This window comes from Astatotilapia calliptera, chromosome 17 (genome assembly GCF_964374335.1).
Source record: "Astatotilapia calliptera chromosome 17, fAstCal68.1, whole genome shotgun sequence".
Taxonomy (NCBI): Eukaryota; Metazoa; Chordata; class Actinopteri; order Cichliformes; family Cichlidae; genus Astatotilapia; species Astatotilapia calliptera.
In genome coordinates this window covers 10,011,664-10,034,924 of record NC_137438.1, presented here as the reverse complement: position 1 = coordinate 10,034,924, position 23,261 = coordinate 10,011,664, and the positions used below count along the sequence as shown (strand labels likewise).

Sequence of the window (23,261 nt, the reverse complement as noted above, 5' to 3'; positions counted from 1 at the left end):
AGACATACAATATTGGCACACTTACTTCTACAGAGAGTCAGAGCACATGTATAAATCTGGCATAATGCTGATTTTTACTTTCCCCAAAGAGGACTGCTAGCTTGGCAGAAAGGAAACAAGAATTATTCAATCAAAAAGCTCTCCTTCCATATCCAGATTTGACTCCAGCCACATAAAGCTGGCCACATAATCCTTTTATCAAACCTTCCGATGCAATATTTTTATTGGAAATGCCCAGAGAGAGAAATAATATTAAGGTCATTTCTATATCTAGTTTATTTTTTTCCTTAGAAAAAAAAATAAATCAGCGCTGCCTTCCATTTTTATCTTGAGACAATAATTACTTCAGGTTTGTGGATGGAGACCTAACTGCTGATTATGAAGGTTCTCTGCCCACTAAGGGAATCTCTGTCTTCATCAGTAATAACAAAATCAAATTGCCCTCATTAAAAAAAAAGTGTGTGCATGTGTGTGTGTGTGTAGAGTTGGGGAGGGGGTCCACTGCGGTGATCAGGCAGGTTGAGGGGAAAATGTAGTCGGTCAGCTGGTGATGTTGGCTGCTACTACTAATATCTCTAAAGTGGTAGATATGGAAGCTGTGAGAGCTGCTATTCTGTCCTGTCAGCGTTTCACAGCTTTATATCTCTGCTCGCCAAAGCTCAGTGGGCTGAGCTTGGTGTGTGCAGCCAGTGGGGTTTTTACTGGATTGAAACCATTTTCTCTACTGGAAGAAAATTATCTCCTTTTCTACTACCTCCTTTGCTTCTAAGGGGTGTTTTGATTGTTTTCTGTTTCCTTCCTGGTGTGAATATAGCTGATAACTTACAGCTATACGTGTAGCTGTTAGATGTAGGTAAGCATCTATTTGTATGTACACCTGGCTGGAAAAAAAATTGGATAACTATCCGTACATATAGGCTCAAAACATGTGAACCATCTGAGAAGTTGTATTCAGTAATAATTTGTAAAACTTGGTCTGATCCAAGTCTCTCTTGCACAGTCTATCCTTTCTCCATGCTCTTGCCTCCAACCCATCAAGGCAGACGGCTGCCCCTCCCTGACCCTGGTTCTGCTGGAAGTTTCTTCCTGTTAAAAGGGAGTTTTTTCTTCCCACTGTCGCCAAGTACTTGTTCATAGAGGGTTGTCTGATTATTGGGGGTTTCTCTCTATTACTGTAGGATCTTTAACCTATAGCATAAAGCATCTTGTATAACGTTTTGTGTGTGACACGTGGCAGGTGAAGTGAACAAAATGTCTGGCAGCCTCTTTTATATGATTTATTTAGCTAGATTTGGATTCAAAAAATGTTTTATATAGCATGGAGACATTAACTCCGTGGGGTTTGGCTACAGTTACTTTCATATTGGTCTTGAATTACTGTTAATAAGCTGTACGACTGTAGCAAATCATAACGTCACACTGCTTAAGTGCTAACATGAGAAAAAAAGCACATCAAGCACAGATTTGTTGAGTTTTTAGCATAGCTAGAGACTTTTTTGTAAAAGACGGATGATTCCTGATGCTAGTCAGCTGTAGCCATGATAAGAACAGTTCATTCACCTGTTGGCTTATTCCAGTCGTATGTTCCTGAGAGATGGAGTGGTTCAGTAGCTGTGGAGTAGCTCAGTGTGAAGCCGGTCTTTTGTATCAGACACAAGGAAAAACAAAAGGTTCTGCTGTACAACACAACAACGGACAAAGACTAAAATAATGCCCATAAAAGATGCCACTTTTGGCTTTCTGACCTCAGTAATGGCTGCTACTTTATCACACTGATGGAATGATGCAGCCTGCGACCTGGAAATTGATGTCTGGTCAGTGGATCTGAGAATTAAGTGGCTTCTCTCCATTAGACTTTCTGACCGGAGTGGCCATGTAAGGTCCCAGACTGTGTCTTCATCTGGGTGGACTGGTAATGGGAAAACAAGTCATAGTTCACTCTGCTGCATAGGTGTATGTTTGTGTTAGGGAAAAAAAATCCAACAGCTACAGAGCTGTGTGTGTGTCTGTGTGTTTGTGTGTTTGTGTGTCTAGAGAGCTATGATTATCCGCTGGAGGAAAACAAGTGCAGAGTGAGGGGTCCATTGTGGAAACAGGATTATAGCCTGTGAGGGAGAACAGAACAGTCTCTGCTTTGTGTTAATGTGCAGTGTTTTCAAGTATAATGTTAAATAACAGCAGATGAATAATTTGAGTTCTGTGTGAGAGAGTGTGTGTGTGTGTGTGTGTGTGTGTTAGTTGATGATTTAAATAGTGAGTGTGTCTCATTAGTTTTTTTCTGCTGAATATGCAAACCTTGTTGTCTTGGAATGCAGGCCCAGGGCATGTGGTTATTAATATGACAGCATGCACACACACACACACACATGCGCGTGTGTGTGTCTGTATAAGTAAACACTTCCACAATCAGACATCATTTAGTTTGTTTTGATCAAGGTGTACAACCCAGAGCGCACAGAGACAAGAAGAGCGAAAGAAAGGAAGAGAAAGAGAAGGCAGACTCTTCTTTCTAAGAGTTCCCCCATGTCAGTCGTGTAAGAAAGCCACCAAACCAATAATTTTGTCAAGTTCTTTTTTTAGCGGAGCGGCTGAAGCGTCTTTGGATTGCCACATGTATAAAGGCAGCCCATATAAAGCCATTCACAGCACTGAATGAACACGCCATCTGTGGGGCTTTCTTATTTCCTCTTCTCTTTTCTTCGCCTCCTTTTTCAAGCCTTGTAATCAAATTTGAGCAAAATCAAATGGCGGGAGGATAGAGGGAGAGCAGTGGGGGGGAGGAGGGGGGAGGAGGGTTCAATGAAAGTACCTTTTGTTGGTCTGAAACGAGCAAGTAATTTACAAAATGCCCTCCCTTTGTGCAGGGGGCTAAGGGAAGAAAGAAATCAGTAGCTTTTAGAAGCTAGGCCTTGCGCTGCGACGGGCAAGATAATGAAAGCCGTCTTGTGTTTGTGGGCTAGAGAGCATCTCAAAGGCAGACCAGGCCCCGGCTCAGGGTTAGCTCGGCTGCTGGAAAAAAAAAAGGAAGAAAAAAAAAGAAACCCTACAACACTCTCCTCTGTGCATGCGTGTGTGTTTGTGTGTTTGGCAAAGAGCGGCAAAACAGGACTGCTGTGCCCGACTACTCTTGGCAGAGACACTCTGAGGAACAGGCAGAGTTGTCGATGCTGAGGAGAGAAGAGGAATGAAAGAATGACTTCAGTGGCTACGGGTGGTGCTTCATCTCCTCTTACCTGGTGTCCTGTCGCAGGTGCATCTGGCCGGCCCTACATACAGAGGTGGCAACACCTCCGCAGAGGAGTCTGGAGCTGGAGAAGAAGAAGAGGAAGAGGAGGAGGAGGAGAAGAGAAAACATCCTGCAGGGATCATTGTGCTGAAGGATTACGAGGGGCAGGCAGAGGATTTGAGCTCGCTGGTATCATGTTGCATCCTTCTGTTCCTCTGCTTCCACATCACGGGAGCTCAGCACCTGACTGGTGAAGGGACAGTCAGCCTTTAACTGCGTGGACCTGCTACGTTATTACCTAAGTGACACCTGGTTAGATCGCTCCCAGGGATTATTACAGGTCAGATCATTTGCAACATTTAACTTCTGTTTGTGCAAAAACTAAATTAGTCAAACTTGTTATGAGAGTAAACGGAAACTAACTATATTAAACATATCTAGAAGCCATTCATCTGCATAGATACGACAGATGTCTACAGAGGAATAATAAGTTGTTACACGTTATATACTTAACAGCGTTACTAAAAGTTGTAATGACCACATTTGTCCTAAGAAGTTGTTGTAAGGTTATGTTTAAATGTGTGATGGGTGTTTGTGTGGCCTACAGACTCCATCCTGGTTGACAGTGAGTGGACTGATACCTGAAGACACCACCTGAAGTGCAACTCATGGTGAGTCAGGACAAAATATGTAACGGGTTTCTCCTGCTTCCTACACACACACACACACACACACACACACTATTCTCACCTTTTAATCAGCTGTTTGTCTGCGTGTGCTTAAAGCAGCCATTGCCTCTTTGCTCCATGTTTGTCTTCATCTTACAAATCTTACATTTGAAGTGCCTGAATTATAGTGAAGATAATTAATGAATTTCATATGAACTATATTAGATTCTTCTCTTTGTGTGTGTGTGTGTGTGTATTAGCTTAAAAAGCCTTTAAAGTTTTCAGATAGAAGAGGTGTTACATTAAAGTAACCGTCAAAGTGTTATTCTGATATGGCTTTGAACATCTTGGACCTTCGTACTCCTCATTTTGTTCTCTGCATTGAAGTCTAGAATTCTCACACTGTCAGTGAAGCCAGAGAAGATCGGCACAAGTGAAGGAAAACTAATCTGAGCCACCTGTCTAAGTTAGAAATCACATGACATAATTTTTAATTGCAAAAATTGTGTTTGATTACAGACTCACTCCTTGTGTCAAGAAAGTAGTGCATGTTTATACTGCTGAAAACACAAGCGGATTTTTGTTGTCAGTGAAACTACCTCAGAACCTTTCTCTGCCCCTGCTTCCTCTTGTATAGAAGAAAAACGAACAGTACAGTGAAAATAAATGAATACAATTATTAGCAAAACAATCACAAAGTCGGACATTAGAAGATTAAGACTAGAATGAATGATGTCATCAGGTGCTGACCTTCTGACCATAAAATGTGACACACCCAAATAAAACATGAGTGAGAATTATACATTTTTGCACCTCCTAATTTACAGTGTTTGCTGTCTTACTCTTAGGTACACTGACCTTATTTAAAAGTCGAATGCTATTTTTTCACATTATTTCATACTTGTACTCCACTGTAGTTCAGAGACATTTTTTATATACCTTTTACTTGAAAGCCATTGGTTGGTTATTTCGTAGAAGCTGACCAGCAGTTTGAACACACATGTGAGTCCAGTGTGTGTGTATTTACGTGTTAGATAAAGAAACGTTTAGGATCTGCAAACTTCTCCCAACATCTCTTATTTTGTAGAAGATTTTGCAATATTATTTAGTTGTTTTTATATGTATCGGCACCAGGATTTGTCTTTAGTTGGTGTCATGAGTACAAAGTGTTTGTGTGTTACTCATCTAAGTGTAGGTTCAGATTTATAAATGAAAGCTAAGCCGTGCAATGCAGAATGACCATATATACGAAGCAGCAGTGGTGGAATGTGCAAGTGGGTGGCTGGAGGTTAGTTGTCATGTTTATCAAATATGTGAACCAACTTCATTTGTTATTGTCTATCGATACATTAAGCAGTTAAGCAGTTTATTAATATATTAAGCAGTTTCCTGCCACATCTGTATTAAAGCACAGAATGATATTCCATTAAACTGTTATTCGCAGGTGCTCCTGTTGTTTTAGAAGAAATGGATTGAAATGTATCTATGCCATTTAACAGTGTTACTGATCATGCAAAGTGGTTTACATTTAAATAGTGCTTTATTAAATGCACTTGAAGCACTTTACCTGTGTCAAATCCACACCACCACCCTTAGCATCTGCAGTTAAGATAAAACACGCATGTCCTTGGATGGTTGATAGGCACAGAGAAAACATTAAACTTAAACTTAAAGACTCAACAAGGTTCAGACACAGACTCCACTTACTGTGAGACCGACTGATATTGGGTATCTGAGGCCATTATAGACTGATCAGCCAATAGTATCATTATGTATACACCTATGTGCATACACCCATACATACGTAACCTTACAGGACTGATTGATACTGTAAGTATTGATGCACAGAGAGCAGAGGGTATTTTTAAGAATGATGTTAGAGCTGCTTTGCTAGACAATCTATGTGTTGACACCTTTTTAAAATATCCCAAGCATTTGTTTGTACACTCCTGTATCAGCTGAACAATACATTGACCTGTCTAGAGAGCACTGTAGTGTAAAGAAACACCTGAGTGTCTTAAAAGCAAGGGCATTTTAGATGTGTTGTGTTGCCAGTTGAAATTCAATCAACTGCAAGGTAAAACTGAGTGAAACATCAAATCTTTGCTTGCAAGACTGCAAAGAGAAGTTTTGTTTTGTGCTTTCGCCTAAAAAAAGATCCAAATTGTCAAAACTACTGTTGCTTTATAAAGCTTGTAAGTGCAGACAAAATGTAAAATCATTTATAATTAAGTGTGTGGCTTATTGTCCTAAGGAGTTTTGCCATTCTGAATGTTAAATTAGAATATGTGCGATAGTTAAAATTTAATTTGGTTAATGCTGATTTACCTGAGTCAGTCACCCTGTTACAGAAGTTTCATGCTGTTATTTCTCCTCCTCCTCGTTTTTTTATTCAGGAAACAATAAACAAGCGAGCCACATTCAAATGAGCTGATTTCTCTGTTGGCATATTGAAATGTCAGAATTTGCACTGGAACAAATACGCTGGTTAAAATTCAATTGGAACAGAATGGGTAATGACCTATCTTGGTGTTGCCACACGCTAACAGGCAGAGTCCCAGGCTGCCTGGAGGGTTACAGTCACTTAGTCACATGGCATGCATCAGCGCTTTGATTGTTACCGACACATCTCTGAGCCCCTGGCTCCCCAGCACAGGTGCGAGGATGCGGGGGCGAGGGGTTGGTGGGGTGGGTGAGTGCAGAGGAAGATAAGCATACCTTTTCGCCATGCAGTCAAACTGTTTTTTTTAGATTTCATACAAATAAACAAAACATTTGACTTTACAAAAACAGTAGAGAAAAACAACAAAAAAGGTTCAAAAGATAATTTTTCTTTTTCATTTTGTATGATTTTTTATTTTTATCCATCTTGCAACTGATATGAGCACCTTATGTAAAACAGCAATTTCCTCTACACTGCTTGTGATGCACAGCTCTGGATTAAGTTGTTTAAAAGAGACATTAGTTTGCTGGATGGATTTAGTGTTGAGATGCAAGAGGGTTTTGGGTATTGTGTGCATTAGTCTCCTCTCTGAAGCTTGTGCATAAGAGGTAATGAATATATATGTGTATGTATATATGCATGTGCATGTGTGTGTGTGTGTGTGTGTAATTCCTATATCAAAAGGAATACAGAGAAACTCAGTAGAAATGGTAATTATAGGGAGGAAAATCTAACTTGATCAGAACTTCGCATCCATCTGTTAGCAGCACAACAGTAGTAGCATTTGGACTAATCATGACAGGCAAAACAGCTGAAACACAATCTGTAAACAGTAGCTGAGTTCCTTAAAAGTCATAGTAAATGATGAGAGCCGGTGTGCTCCCCAAGTGGATTGCAGCCATCAATAAAATGCTGTTATGAAGATGCTTGACGTTGACAGCATGTTGCTGGATTACGTTACCAGCTGACTTCTTCCTATAACTCTAAGAGGTCCACTGGGTTTACAGGTCTTTGAGCCCAAGCATCATTTTTATAACCTTTTATGAATCTTTATAACTCCATAAATGTTTTATGGTGCCTGTAAACATGAATCGTATGAAATAATTGTTTCATCTGTGATTCCAGTTGCTCCTTGTTATCTTTTCACCTCTTCCATCTGTTATTTTCAATTTGACCGCAGAAGCATCGCCTCTATTAAATCTCATGGGTTATTAATCTCCTTTAGGTTGGCAGTGTGTTGTGACCCGTACAGCTCCCTGAGGACCCTCTAATAACTGCTAATGGGCTGTTAAAGTAGTGGGCGGGGCCTGCGCCGCTCACGACTGGATGGCGAGGTCTCACTGCCAATTACAGCTGATCGAGCGGGAGAGGTTGAGGGTGTGAGTGAGACTGCACCTGCATGCATGCGTGTCTATGCGTGTCTGTCAGTCACACTCTTTTTCCACCCAGCTAGCTGTGAGTCATTAGCAGCAGCAGCTAGTCATTAAGCCCGTCATTTCCTCTGTCTGTCAGCTGACCTGCTGATTTGGACAGCTTCTATACTTAACCTATGAACTCGGATTCCCTTTCTTGTGAGGAGTGTGTGTGTGTGTGTGTGTGTGTGTGTGTGTATGTGTGTGTGTGTGTGTGTGTGTGTGTGGGTTGCAGTGGAGGGCTGTGTGCAGAGCATGTTGTATAATCAATCAAAGGAGCCATATTTAATGTTGGGTACATGTGTTTGGCTGTGTGCCAGTCATTGCCATGTGTTTGGTTGAACAAAATTCTGTGAACATTAGTGGTTTCAGCGTGTTTTTTAAAAGTGTGTTACCAAACCTGAATACAGGCAAGATCAAAGGCAAGACAATGAACTGATTCCTTCAGATTTTTAATGATTTTAATGATGGAGTTGGCGTGATGTTTTAAATCCTCTCTTATAAACTGTTACGTTTTGCAGTTATTGCCATTATGTAAAGTGCTTCTATGAAAGGGGTAGAAGTAAAAAGATTACCTGAGACTCGGACTCTATAGCTTGTATTTTGAGTCACTCTACTTGTTCCCTAATGTGAGAAACTTTTGGCTTGCTTTTTAAAATCAAACAACTAGTGTGAGTAGATGTATAGAGTCTAATCTGTGTAAAACTGTGTAAATGTCGCTGTGTGGACTATGTGGTGTCTCTGTTGGGTTAAAATCTGAACCAAAGTACGCTAGAGAAGACAGCCATCATCGAAATGTGATTTTCTTGTAACTTTTGCTAGCCTTGTTTCTCTTTACTGTCTTTATACAAAGCATCATATCTCCACTGCCACATTCCTGTAAATACAGTCTAATTACTTTCAAGAATATGCTGCACTTTTACCAAATTTTATGTCTTTGCATAATAGTACTTTGAAAACCTGCTGCAGGGAAAAAAAAATCATATCCTCCCTCACTAAAGTTTTGTACAGGTGTGTACTGTTCCCTTCATTTAAATATCTTCTAATACCTTCTGACTTCTCCACCGCTGGGATTAACCTTGTGCTACTTTGTCTTAACTGCTGCTTCGTGTGGCTCTCGGGGAGCTTTCTGGAGCCCTGCTAGTGGTGATAGAAGCAGAAATTAGGCAGCTTTCTGCCCCAAAGCTGCTGCATTAAGACAGCCCTCACCTTGGCCTGCGGGAGTCGCGTTAGTCGCATAGCTAATCCAAAAGCTAGCAAAGTCAGGCAGTCAGACCTTGAGCTAACTAAAGCTACCTCTTTGTCTTCCCAAGATAAGGTAATAGGGATACTGAGGGGTTAAGGTGAAGTTTTGTGGTTGTATTTCAGTTTCAGGTGCCACTTGTAATGGATGACCAGTGAATATCTCAGTAAATACAGGCTGTCAGGTAGAAGAGAAGGAATCATGGGGGTATTGTCTTAAGAGGATAAGGCAATGAGAGGCTTAGAGAGTTGTATCAGTGGACCAGGATGGGGCGACTTGCATAGTAATACCTGCTATCTAGATGTGACACCTGAGCTTGGCCCTTGAGTACAGTAGGCAGTGTTAATATTCCCTTTTGTCTTGTCCTGATAAGCTAATGAGGTTTATAGCGAAGGGTGATGGGAGTGTTAAGAGCTGCATTAGTGGGCGGAGAGGAACAAACGAGAGCCAAGCTGTTAAAGCTCCTTGTTAGAGTCCGTAGGGCAGGTTTCAGCCCCATGTGTTGTCTTGTGCTGATAAGGAGCAGAGGACAGAAGAGGAACAGGTTAAAATTAGAGCTCAGAAGCGGGAATATTATGATCAACATTTCTTCTTTTCACATATGTAATTTCTGTTTTCTGTCTCTACACGTGCTTGTATGGATTGTTTTAAAAATATTTTTCAAACAACTTAACATACTTTCCCATATAGTTTGCTGTTAATCACAGAAATGAAACAAAAGTGTTTGACAAATATTTTTTTAATGATAGCCCCTTAAATTTGTAAAGGCTGTTGCATAGTATTTCCATACTACATTTGAGTCTAATATGACTAAATATAGCCACGACCAACTTTATGTATAGGAATGTATTTATCCTATATATTCAGCTTATAAGATTGGTTTAGCAAAGGCCATATTCAGGAAGCACAATAGTATCAGAGCTTAAAGTAAACACTAAGCTTATATCCATCAGGAGGCAGCAAACCTGTCTTCTAATAAAGAATAAAGTTGCTCCATAACTATTTATGGAGCCAGGTTAGTTTAAAAGTATTGCATGTGTCATTTGTCTTTTCAAACCTTTTTTCTGCTGGCCAAAAAATAAATTTAGTTAATGTTGAGTGTTTTCTTAACACCTATGTAATCCAGTTCTTTACCCTTTTCAGGCAGTCATTGCAAGTACAAGCAAGAAGTGATCACATGTTTTCTGCTGCCTTGATTAGTGGATTAAAGGAGGAAAGTGCAGGACTCAAAGGTGGGATGAATAACAAAAAAAACCTTTATTCAGTGTTAAAAACAAACAAACAAACAAACAAAAAAAACAAACAGAAATCCAAATCCGGACTTGGAATCAGGAAAACAAGGAGCACACAGTGGATAAGCAGACACAATGACAACAGTTAAACAGAAGGACTATTTAATTTTAATCTATTTATTTAAAAGGGACAATGCAGTTTAACATAGCCCAAGTACAAAACATGAAACTGATGTAACGCACATAAGTTTATAGCTATTGCTAATTTTCAACAATTGTCCCTTGTTGGGCTCACAATCAAAATAGATACATTTTACAAAATGTATCTATTTTGATTCATTTTGTTCATTGATTTATTTTGATTATTTTACAAAAACATACATTTTCATAAAACCAAATTACATCATAAATACAACTGCAATTAATAGACAATAAAATAAAATTAAAAATCATTAGTTAAAATGACTACATTTCTGATTTCCCTTCCCAAACTTTAACCTACAGGATCTGATGTCTGTAATCAATTTGATTTCGGTTGGAAGTGTGTTCCACAGATGGCCTTTATGGAAAAAGCTGACTGACCAAATTTAGATCTGCGATATAATATCTTGCAGTTGCCGTTCACCATGCTCCTAGTAATACGAATACTATCTTGTCTCTGGATGTATCTATTGAGACACTCTGGGGCCATCCTATTTATACATTTAAAGACTAATTTAAGAAAACACAAATGATTAAAACTCTTAAAACTAAGTAGATTATATTTCTTCAAAATGTGACAGTGGTGCCACCGAACAGATTTTTTATCCATTATTTTTAAAGATTGGTTATATAAGGACCACAGGCTGAATTGCTGATGGTGCTGCTTGGGTCCAAACTGTCATACAATATGAAAAATGAGAGAATATCATAGAATGCATAAATATCTGAGCTGCTGAAGTAGGTATATAGTGCCGAATTAACTTAAAACAATTCAGATTAGCCTTGACCGTCTTAGAAATCTTCTTTACATGCTTGTCAAATTTAAGATGTGAATCTAAAATTATTCCAAAAAACTCAAAATCTTTGACCTCCTTTATTTCTTTGTTCCTTAACTTGATTTTAAAACCATCAGATAAACTTCGTTTCCTAATAGAAAAACACATAGAAACTGTTTTTTTTAATTCAATACAAGATGATTATGTTTCAGCCATTGTTGGACATCATTTAGATGTACCGTTAAGGTGTCTGCTGCTTCGCCAGGTGACTTAGTTGGTATGTGTATAACTGCATCATCTGCATAAAGCTGGCAGCTAGCTTTTGGACAACTGGCAGGCAAATCATCTATAAACAAACTAAACAGCAATGGGCCAAGAACAGATCCTTGGGGAATACCGATTCTGTTTTCCAACATGGATCACTTTTCTTTATCAACCCTCACACACTGCTCTCTTTTGTGAAGACAGGACTCAAACCAATCAACTGCTTGCTTTGAAAAGTCAAATTTTATCAACTTGGAAAGAAGTATGTCATGGCTGACTGTGTCAAAAGCCTTTTTTAGGTCAAGGAACACTGCACCCACAACATTACCATTATCCAAATTACACTTAATATTTTCAACAAAATAGCAATTTGCCACTTCTGTGGAAAATTTTGGTCTAAAACCAAACTGCATTGGATGAAGCAGTTGGTTAGTCTCTAAGTAATCAATTAACTGTGCTGCCACAACCTTCTCAAGCACATTCGAAAGAACAGGGAGTATGGAAAACACAAAGGGTAATCAGGGAAGTCGAGTTTTGGAAACAAGATACAGGTGAAGACCATAAAGATGATGAAGGGAGTTTTTCAAATTAAAAAAGGCTAAAATAATAGAGAAATAATCAATAATAAAGAAAATGTTAACAGGAATAACATTATGAGCAGAGATGCTTGGTAGCTGTTACTGACTTTACACCAACACTTTCTACAAGTAATTCTTATATAATGAAGCTGGTAAGTTTACATAGAAATATTACGTTAAACTGTTCATCTTATGCATTTCATAAGATTTTACAAAAACAAAAATGGGCTAATTCTTTAAGTAATTTTGTTGCTTGTATGTGACACAATTGAATTGAGGCTAAAACCTCAACAAATACACAATAATAAACATAAATAATAAATAAACAAATATTTCACTATGCTCAATTTTTGCATTTTAATATTGCAAAAATGGATTAACTAATGCTACACAATGGATACTTTGGTTAATATGTTTAGCTGTGAAGCATCATATCTTACTATTGCACAAAGTTACATCACAAAAACTCAAACAGAAATCAAGAGTAAGAAAGAATGAATATTCCTTCTTTTTACCAAATGTGTGGACACTGTGAAAAATATATGTTTTTGTAAAAAATAATGTATACATATCCTTGGCTAGTTTTTTAATTAAAATTTTGTGACTGTTTTCTTAATTATTATTTTTAGCAGGAAATTGTAAAACAGGATGTAATGTTCTGAGAAATTGCCGTGAGTGGACTCTCCAATGTTCACATCCCTGTGTTTGAATAAATTCAGATTATATGAGCTTGCTGATGCTGGTGTTTTGTCTCCCTTGTATTAAACAACTGTTAGTGATTCTTTTTTCATATCATAATCTTGTTTCCTGTATCATCTTAGAGGGATGTTATCAGAAATACAAAATTCAGTTTTTATGGACACACACGTACATATCTAATTTTTTACACAGCTCAGAGGAGGCATAGACTTTATTCGATATTATTAAAAGTAGCGCAAAGAGCAAAAGTAGATCTTTATATATGTAATTTTCTTTTTTCTTTTTAACTATTTTTTCTCTGTGTGGCTACTTTAAGTAATGCACCAAATATTTGATGGACACCAGCTATAGAAACAGAAAAATTAGTACTTAATACTTTTCTCATCTTGGAGGGAAAGTGGTGTCACCAAACTAAATCATGCACAGAGTGAGAATGAATGCTGAAAATAGAAGGTGTCAACAAAGACATGGCTCTGTGTGTGTGCTGCCTTTAAAGATGCCCGGTGGATAAGCAGCAGCGTGTGCTGGTGTTTGTGTCTGAGTGTGGATCTATAACTAATGGTGCCGATTATGAGCCAGAAGATGTGGCCTTGTGTAATTGCCTGCCATTCATCAAACAGCAAGCTGACAGCATCACAATAAAAAACCCAGGGGGAGGGGGGAAACCCAGGAGGACAAATGACTGGAGGTTAGCATACATGCACACGCTCACAAGAAGTTCGATACACATGTGTGAGCGTAATGTAATACAAACACAATTAAACAGAAAAAAAGTATTTCACAATGAAGTGTTCAACATAAGCTGCTTTTACTTTACAGCTTTAATTCTTCATCTGTCTGCGATTACACTGATACTTCAGCAAAACATGTTGATGGTGCAGTTTTGTCTACTTTTGATATTAGATTATATACTTCATCATTTCAGGTATGAACTAGTACTTGGAATGTCAGCCCTGAGGTTTAATAGACCTCTACACCTATTATTGATTGGAACCTGTATTTGTGAGCATACAGGCTTCTGGATGTGCGTATATGCCAATCGCTGCTGTTGATGGCAGTGTGCGCAAGCCTCTTGAGGCCTCAAGGCCTCTCAGATATGTCATGCACACACACAAAGGCAGACCAAGCCGTGCACACATCGACTGGCACCCTGCTCTGCTTTTAGAGCCATTACTGTCAAACAGCTGTTAGCATGTCAAGAGAAGTGCTGTTGATGGGATAGAGCAAAGGAGGGAGAGAAGCTGAAGGATAAATGGTCAGGGCCAATAGATAGATGGATAGATGGATAGATAATTGGGTGTAGAGGGAAGGAGGAGGGGTGCAGGGGATGAAGTGGTGAATGGGGTAGTTTGAAGGGAGCGCAGATGGGGGGTGAAGGGCTGGGCTAGGCCTTCTCTAAGTGAAGACAGATTGATGTGGGTGTCAGAGAGGACTCCAGAGAGGAACAGCCCTTTATTTGACAGTCAATTATCAGATAGACCCAGTGGCCTTGCAGTCCAACAGCCGTCACCTTCATACAGTACACAAGTGCGTTTCAAACACTGGCTTGGGATCTAGAGTTAGACAACTGGAAACGAAAATGAGGTCTTAAAAATATCAGTTCCAGCTGTGATCTGTATCATACTATACTTTGTGGTGTTTCTTACACTTTTATAATACTGACATACTAAGTAAACCCAAGTGAGCAATAAAACAACATACGTAACTCGAATGGTAGAGGCCAAACCAATGAGTGAGTTCAACAGTTTTTCAGTTTTAAACACATTTTTGAGAGATTATTTAAAATATTTGTTCGTTAAAAAAAAACAAAAAAAAAAACAAGATTAAGCACAGTATAAAACTGATAACCTAAACATATTCAAATAAACAAGAGAAAACATCTAAAAGTTGAAACAGAGATAGCTGGTAATTCTAGAAGCAGTCCAGTTTAAGTGATGCTATTGCATAATCTTTTAGTGTCACTCACATAAAAACCTGAAAAGTGTGGCGATGTAAGCGATTAACCAAAAATAAAGAAATGTATTTAAAAAAACAAACTTTTGGTAGGTTAAATGTGACATACTCAGCTGTTTCCAGAGCTTTCTACAATCAGAAATTGGCTTATAAACAGTGTTGGTCAAGTTACTTTAAAAAAAGTAATTAGTTACAGATTATTCATTATGTCTCCAAAAAGTAATCCCATTACTTTACTGATTACTTATTTTCAAAAGTAATTAGTTACTTAGTTACTTAGATCCAAGGTTTTCTCTGTGAATTTGTGGCGGCTTGCTAGTTGCTCGGATTTGAAGTTTAATTTTTAGCTGTAAAAAGAAGTGTTCTTCCCACGCAGAGTGTACAGCATGTTTTAGTCACTTTTTACAGAATAAAACTTGAAAGGACTTTCACCCTTTAAATGCTGCATGTTAGTACTTTCTCCCAGACTCCATATTATCCATTGGTGATCTACACAAAATCACAACGGTTTAGTAACACAGTAACGCAACATGCTTACAGGAAAGTAACAGTTATCTAATTACTTTTTTTGCAATAGTAATCCCATACATTACTCGTTACTTACAAAAGGCAATCAGATCACAGTAATGCGTTACGTGTAACGCTTTACTGCGCATCTCTGCTTATAAATATCAGTATGTTCACCGGGAACACACAAGCATAAAGTTCGCAATTTGTCTGTTTTTCAGTAACGATGCTGCAGTCAGTCTTTCTCTTATACTCCCTGAAGCTTGAATATTGAATTCCACTGGACAATGAGCAGCACTGCATCACTTTAAAATTTCACACTGTAATATCATCAGTACTGTATATCAGCATCTAGCATCACAAGAGGCAAATATTCAAATTAACTACAATATATATATATATATATGAGGTGTAAACCATTTTCTATGCCTTGTTAGAGACAATTAGTCTGATAAATAGAATCAATTTTGTAACTTCTGATTATTCTTCCTTAGAAATGTGCTGTAGCTCAGTGATGACATATTAGTTTAAAACAGTGAGTATGTGAGTTTTGGATCTTCTCATAAAATGCAACTTTTGAGGTAAACCACATTTTAGTTGTGGATTTGTAGAAATTACCACCTTTTATTCTCAACCTGTCACTGATCGTGTAAAAAATGAATTGAATCATTTGGAACATTCTCTGTGGCATCTATTAGCAGTATGTTTTAAAATAATTTCAGTTCGATATCTCTGCAGAAACATGATGTATTTTTTTTTCACCACTGTGAGACTCATTTGCTAAATCCACCACAAAATAGAAAGCAATATTTCTCTTTTTATGAGCTTTGAAAATGATGTTGCCCATGTAGCAGGTTCTTTCAGTGAAGCACACTCACCAGGAATGGGGAAGTTTTTGAAGGGGCCTCACAGAGCGCCGCAGCCTTGCAGACAAGGTCGGCAGAGTTGCGTTTCTATTGGCTAGCTGTGGGGTTTGGCGACGAAGCCTCATGTGTGCTATTCAGTACTTAGCCTTGAGCTGGATGCCACAGGCAAGTGTTGCAAAAAAACCCCAAACCAAAACAACAAAAAACCTCCAAAATAAAACAAAAGCATGTACACACACACAGATTGACATGATTACTTCCCACTGGAGCAGATACATAAATAGATGTACTGTAGAGGCCTTTAATTTCGCAACTAGAGATCATGGTAGTTGTGTTCAATTTAAACCAAGCAGGACAGGTGGAATACTGAATCACTTAGTCTTAGTTTGAAACCACTGGATGCACACATAGATAAAAAGAAAAATCTTCAAAGGTAAAAACAACATACAGAATACAATTGAAGAGTCCTGTGTGACCCAAAATATTACGCATGATCTTTGCAACACATGATCTTTGTTTGTTTATTTGTCACCTCCTCAGGCACAATATGATTTTTATTCTATGATGATAGCATCTCCTTTATATGCACAAAACCTTGAATCCTATATTATGACGTCATCACATTTCCTAGCAAATGTCTAGCAACTAACTAAAACCACAGACCATAGCCATGTACTTGTATCTGAAATGACTGCTGACTTGGTGGTTTATCTGCTGACTGCTGAGGCGTACATTTCAAGAAACAGTTAAAGTTCATAAGTTTCGGTGTATATTTCTTTGTGTAGTATATCATATATGTATGCATATACGGGTATCTACCTGTCTGATTGAAACTTTGCATGAACATCGTCGTACATACAGCGATTACTAACATCTAAATGTTTATTTAAAAAAAGATACATATTCATGTCACGCTCAACACACATCGCTGCTACGTAACTCACCCAAATTTATGTCTGCAGCTGAATTTTGTTCGAGTCAACAGCAGATGTGGGATGAATGATTTGGAGGCTGCTCAGTAAAACAGAAATTAGTAGCATTTCAAAAGCTCGTGTATAATGGAAATCAGTGCAGTGGTTTGCAGTCACCTAACAGTCATTTGGTGTACGATCTCCGGTTAAGTCCCGCGAGTCGTGTTGGGAAGAGCAAATGTGGCAAGCTATCTGCTGTTGGTCATCCCTTGTGAATAAGGGAGCAGCTGAAAGTTGCTATACATGAGTGGATCCAGAACATCACTGATTTCTAGATTGGTTTACAAAAGTTTGCATCCTAGTCATTAATGGGTTACTCATCCAAAGATACTGCAGGTGATATGAAAACATTGGCAGTCTCTGTCCTGTTAAACAGACAGACAGACAGACAGACACACACACACACACACACACACACACACACACACATAAAATTACAGCTGTTTTGTGACCTGAAGATCATATTTTCGGTCCTTCAGTGAATCTATTTTCTTTTTTTTTACTGAGTGCGGATGCTAGCACTGTGCACTTCATATTGGCATACTTTCATAGAGACACACAGTCTGAAAAGGCAATATCATATGAGCGGCTTACTTTGAAATGCAGGTCAAGTTAACACCATTTAAAATAAAGCCTAATGAGATCAGGAAGACAGTGGCACAGCTTTGTTTCTCGCATTTTCATGGCGTCAGTGCTCTTTTTATGCAAAGTCAACATCAAACCTTCTACGTGTCTTTCACCTTCACTGATCTTCTTTCATGTTGTGCTTTTTAATCACAAGAAGCAGATTCAAAGAACAGTTTTCTATTTCTCAATGTTAACTGCACATTCTTTTCAGGATTCATGAATTAAGACAAAGTTATTAAGAGACCAGTTGTCTTTCTGTGAGGTGTTTGCATTAGGAGGTGCTGGAGCAGCTGCTGTGTAGATAGAGAGATGATGGAGACAGGTGGAGCTTTCACGGCCACATCTGCGAGACGCTTCTTTGTATTCCTGTGCTTACTCCTGTGATACATCTAGCATCTATAGCTTGGTTCTTTGGGGCTGATTTAATGTAAGCAGATTTAGTTTGTTTGTGTGTCTGTCAGCAGTGTGCTATCAGTGCCCCCTGCAGTAAAACCAAAGGGAATAAAGAGACGAGGGAACAAGAGGGACACAGCGGAGGAAAGATATGGAGAGAGGGAGAACAAGAGGATCGTTTTCATTATCTCCAGCCCACAGAGGAACTTAATCACACTCATACGACCGAGAGGTCTTATAGCCAAAAATGGGATCCTGTGAGCAGAGGTATCTGGCAATTTGCAGCAGTCACACAAAAATGCCCAAATCAAATGCCCGAGATTTCCTTTGAACAGGTAATGTAAATAAAATGGCAGGAATTGTACACAGTGCCTAAAATCTGCCACCCTATTTTTTAAAAGATGAGCTTCCATGAGTGTACTGGGCAATGATGTCCTTTTTAATTTCAGGGCTCCACAAGGAATGGAGCTACAGAGGGAACAGTATGTGAAAATACATTTACTTTCATCCTTTGTTTTTGTAGGAGTGTTTAGTGTTGAAGGCCTCGTGTCGTTCAATTGTTCCTCCATCAATTCAGCTGCTTTTTTTAAAAGCTGCTTTGAATCTCACTCTTACCGTTATATGCAGGCAGTTACTGGATCTCATGAAGGTCTGAAGGTTGTCAGTGGCACCAAATTATCAGATTTCAAGGCGGCGAGTGTCCGCAAAATTGAAAGTTAAGATCTTTTTATTTTTCTTTCTTTCCCTTTTATTGTTTAATTTCTCATATTTTGCCACAGATTAAGACCATGAGCAGAATCTACTTTCAATTTGAAACATTTTGGCACAAAAAATTTTCAACACCTTCAACCGTGGGTAAATCCTAACCTCTCGTGATGTTGTTTAATCAGTACCGGGTATTCGCGGGTATGCGCAGCTGCTTTCTTTCTTGGTGTTGTAGCCATTTGTAATCCAGAATCTAGCTGTGCATTTCTTTTGATTCCTATGTGAACAATATGCTAAAAATTATGTGCAAATTTCTGCTATTTGTCTCTAAGTTTTAGCTAAAGCCTCCCACCACTGTCATCATTTTTAGATATTTATTCAACAAATGCACCGGTATGTTTTTTTTCTAACGGTACGCAGAATAATAGTAAAAATACTGTCAGCCACAGATTTTACATACTCAGCCCCGATCACCTAAAATATCCATCAAAAGATGCCATCAGTTATATTTACTTACCTAAATTTACAGATTAAAAGTCCATAACTCCTTTTTCTTCCCAGCAGCTTTATTCTTTGGAGCTTTTCCCCCCCTGTGTGTCTCTAGCAGTGTGGTTTTAGCTTTAAAGTGTCTCTCCTCTCTGCCTAATCCTGTTAAAGAGGCAGCTGGGGCTCCAATAGATGGCATCACAGCACTAGGCTTGAGCCATCTCTCTGCTCTGCTCTGCTCTGCTGTGCAGTGCTGTGGTGGGATGCTTGTGAGCCGCGAGCCCTGCTGGGATGTGGACCACATTAACAAAACATAAAATAAAATCAGACAAAAAAAGTAAAAATTAAGAGTATAAGCCAAAATTGAGACAAAGCTCAATATATTATTTTATTCATTTTTTAAAATTTTTATTTCTCTGCTTTCTTTGCTAAATATATCTGAGTAGTTTTCCCACTCGGATTAGTATTAGATTTTTATTTATAGCATGGAAAAACAAAGAAAATAGTGCTGTGCTTTTAGGCATCCTATTACGTGGTAATCTCAGAACATAAATATTTAATATAAACATGTATTTATACCAAATGTGTGATGGCTAAATCCATTTTTATTTCACCTCAGCTAAAAAAAATGGATACATTTAAGAGTATATATAATATGGATAATTGATGTATTTCATGGGGCTTTAATAAATAAAACTGGTGAAGCGATATGTCAGAAAACAGAACCCCTGCCACGTTTCATTTCCTCACTTATTCAGGTTTTATTTCATTACAGTTTGGCCTTTTGAAGCCAGTCAGTCCTGTAACTCAGTGTGAATCACTTTGCTGTTGACAGTTATGACTCCGGATTATAACCTGTGTGTGTGTGTGTGTGTGTGTGTGTGTGTGTGTGTGTGTGTGTGTGTTTGTGAGGCCATGTCTCTGTAATGTGATTAATCGCACTCTATTATCCCGCCCTCATTTGTCCTCACAATGCACTGTTTTATAAGGAATTAACACAGGTATTCATGGCCTCGCACAATAAATCAACATCAGCACCTCGCTGCTCAAGCGAAATCATATTTTCTGAAGAAGCGTCAGTTTGGCGCCGGTGTGTGCAGCCCTCCACCGATCTGCCGTTGTGGCTTTCAGCTGTAGATATGTGTGTGTTTCGGCTTGGCTTTAATGTGTTTTTGTGTGTGTGTGGGAATCCCCTGCTGGTCTGTTTGGTGCAGACACTTAAGAAAGGAGAAAAGATAGACAGCTTGGATAATAGTGCATTTTTCTACAGCAAAATGTATAAAAAAAAAAAAAAAGGGAGGGGGGCGCCTGAAATGACAAATGATTGTGGCCTAAAACAGGCAGCGACAGAAAAAGAGAGAAAGAAAGAGGTAGATGGGGAGAGGGAAAAAAATGTATTCATTAGAAATTGCACGTGGATAGTAAGGAGCGCCGTGTTGGCTTTCAGTGCTGGCTCGATGTCTCGATTTGAATTTGTGTTTTGGTGCACGACGTACAGAAGCACTGAGTTTGAGTTATCTTCTGAGGTCGGTTGCTTTGTGAGAGACTAAAACGTATAAAAAATATATTGTGTTTGATAAAATAATTTCTTTTGTCTTCTTTTTTGAGATAAAATAAATGTGGAATTTATAGATACAGATGTGACTCTGCTATATTTATTATTTGGCTGATTAATACTGCAGCAGTTAACAAAAAAAGACTCTTATTTTATATTTTCCTTTAAATACTGATGGCAGCTGCTTCTTCTGTGGTGTTGGTCTTACATTACAGCACTGTAATATTTAAAAGGTCAAAGCTCCTCAGCTGGATTTTGTCATTTTCCTCAGATAGAGGTATCATTTCAAAATGACAGCCGCTCCCGTTTAATGTCCTTTAATGTCATTTAAATCTCTAACTGTTGTGTGCAGGCTGATAATCTTCCTCTTTGTGATCTGCGGACTAATGAGACCTCTCTTTCTGCCTCCCTGGGCTGAAGTCTCCATCCTAATTTCTTAATGCTGGAACACAAAGAATTGGCTGCAGTGTGGCCTCAGAGGAGATCCACACTGACCATGATTTGATTGAATAAAGGGGAGGGAAAAGAAGAAGAAGAAGAAGGAGACAGGGTGAAAAGGAGGGAGGCGAAAGAAAAATACAGGCAGTGTAAGAAACAGCGGCGGTGCCGAGCGTTTTTAAGGTGGTGTTGATGAAAGGCTGTCATTTTAGCCAATTAAAGGGATGTAAGGGAGGGAGAGAGGCTTAATTTTACGCTAAAAGGTCCCACCTTTGCATACAGGGGAATGAAGGAAAAAAATCGACCAATCTTCTTCTTCCATAGCAATGTCACATCTGTGATTAGCATGCAGGAAAATCCGACATGATATTTAATAGCAGATGAGAGGAAGGACACCGTTTAGAGGGAAGTGTGGACACCTGGGCCGTGTGCTGTCCTGCTAACATCACGCCTAACGCTCAAGGGTAACGCGCGGCCTCGGCTATGAGGCATGAATGCAGATATTTTCATCTGATAACACATTTGCTCCGTGTTTTCTTCACATTTATGTCAGACTAAAAGCTAAATGTCAGCATTACGTGTCTTTGTCACAATCTTTTTGGTCGAAGCGGAGTGAAAAATACAAACACTGTAACCGGTTGTATTTTAGGAAGATTCATTAACATCATTTCAACAAGAAAAGAAAAACTAAAAGTGCTTTAGTTGGGCTACTGCTAACTGATGCAGTCCTTTCCTGTCAAACAGTTTACAGTAAAACAACTCTAAATGCTGAAAAGCTTTACTTAGGATTGCTTGCAGTTTCCTGCTGTAATATGCTAATAAGCTCTGTGAGCCAATGTATACATATAGCTTCCATTTATACTCAAACTAAACGATGTATTTTTAGATGTATATTAATAATACTTAATTGCATGTTAGAAAGCCATCAACACCAAGACACTGTACTGGTAGACAATGGCTTAAATGCATCCGCATCAACCATACCATGACAGATATGATCCTATACGAAATGCTTAAAGCCTTTCTTTATTTGTGAGTCTTCACTCTGATGGAGTTCGATAGCTTTCAGTCTGGCTCTTATTGTGAAATATTTCGCAGGATTTCAATCAATCTCCATTCCCGCACTTTCTCCATCTCTCATTCTCTTTGTCTTCATCATCAGACCTCGGATAATAAGCTCCCTCGCTTGTCTGCCTTGTCTCATTCAGCTCGTCTTGTCTCCATCTCGGCGTTTCTTTGCTTATTTTTTTCCCCTTCATCCGTCAGTCGCTCCCTCCATCTCGAGAGGTCTGAGATTTGTTGTTGCTGAGGCACACGAGCACCGTCTCAAGGTTGGCTTTTACATCACAATTTATGTTAAAAAAAAGTGTGAACGTCACTTGTTTTAACTCTCAAGTAGTCTGCACTTTTTGTTTCATGACGGAATGCAAAATTTGAAGCGTTTTCAGTGGTTTATATGACGAGACCGAGGATATCCCACATTTCTCTCATTGTCTGCCTTTGAAAAGCCCAAAACCCACAAGTAACTAATCCTATATTGAATATTGTCTTTGGCTCACAAGTAGTTTAATCCACTGTGCCAAGGAGCTCCACATCAGTGCAGCACCCAGTGACACGATGCTTCGCTAAGATGAACGTAAAAATATGGTCCTGTGCTGTAAACATTTTAAAATGTGTCTCAGTCCTCAGGAAGTAAGTAGACCCCCCAGAAATTCATTGTTTACTCTGTTGTGACCCAACTTTGTTATAGTACCAGCTGTTTGAGGAAATCAGTTGGCCTTCTCTGAACACCTTAAAAGGAGCTGAAAACACTTTTAGTTTTGGTCTTTTTATAGGATTTCTCAGCAATAATATTAATAATGATAATAAATAAGTGGAGTAGTGCCGCCCTCATCTTTTACAAGTAGCAAAAGTGGGTTATTATTGTGGTGGACACAGGAGAGTAATTAAATAATGATGTTATGTCAGGGTTAGGTAATTGGATTAGCCTCAACAATATTTAGGTGAAGTGCATTAAA

At 38.7% G+C, this 23,261-nt stretch overlaps 1 protein-coding gene across 1 annotated transcript in view; it reads left to right on the top strand.

The window, feature by feature from the left end:
• Positions 1–23,261, top strand: part of LOC145421334 (uncharacterized) — a 205,339-nt gene that overhangs the window by 5,163 nt on the left and 176,915 nt on the right. The window contains exons 2-3 of the transcript XR_013902670.1: positions 3,251–3,566; positions 3,834–3,897. The gene's annotated coding sequence lies outside the window, so the exon portion shown is untranslated. The remainder of the gene's footprint in view (positions 1–3,250; positions 3,567–3,833; positions 3,898–23,261) is intronic.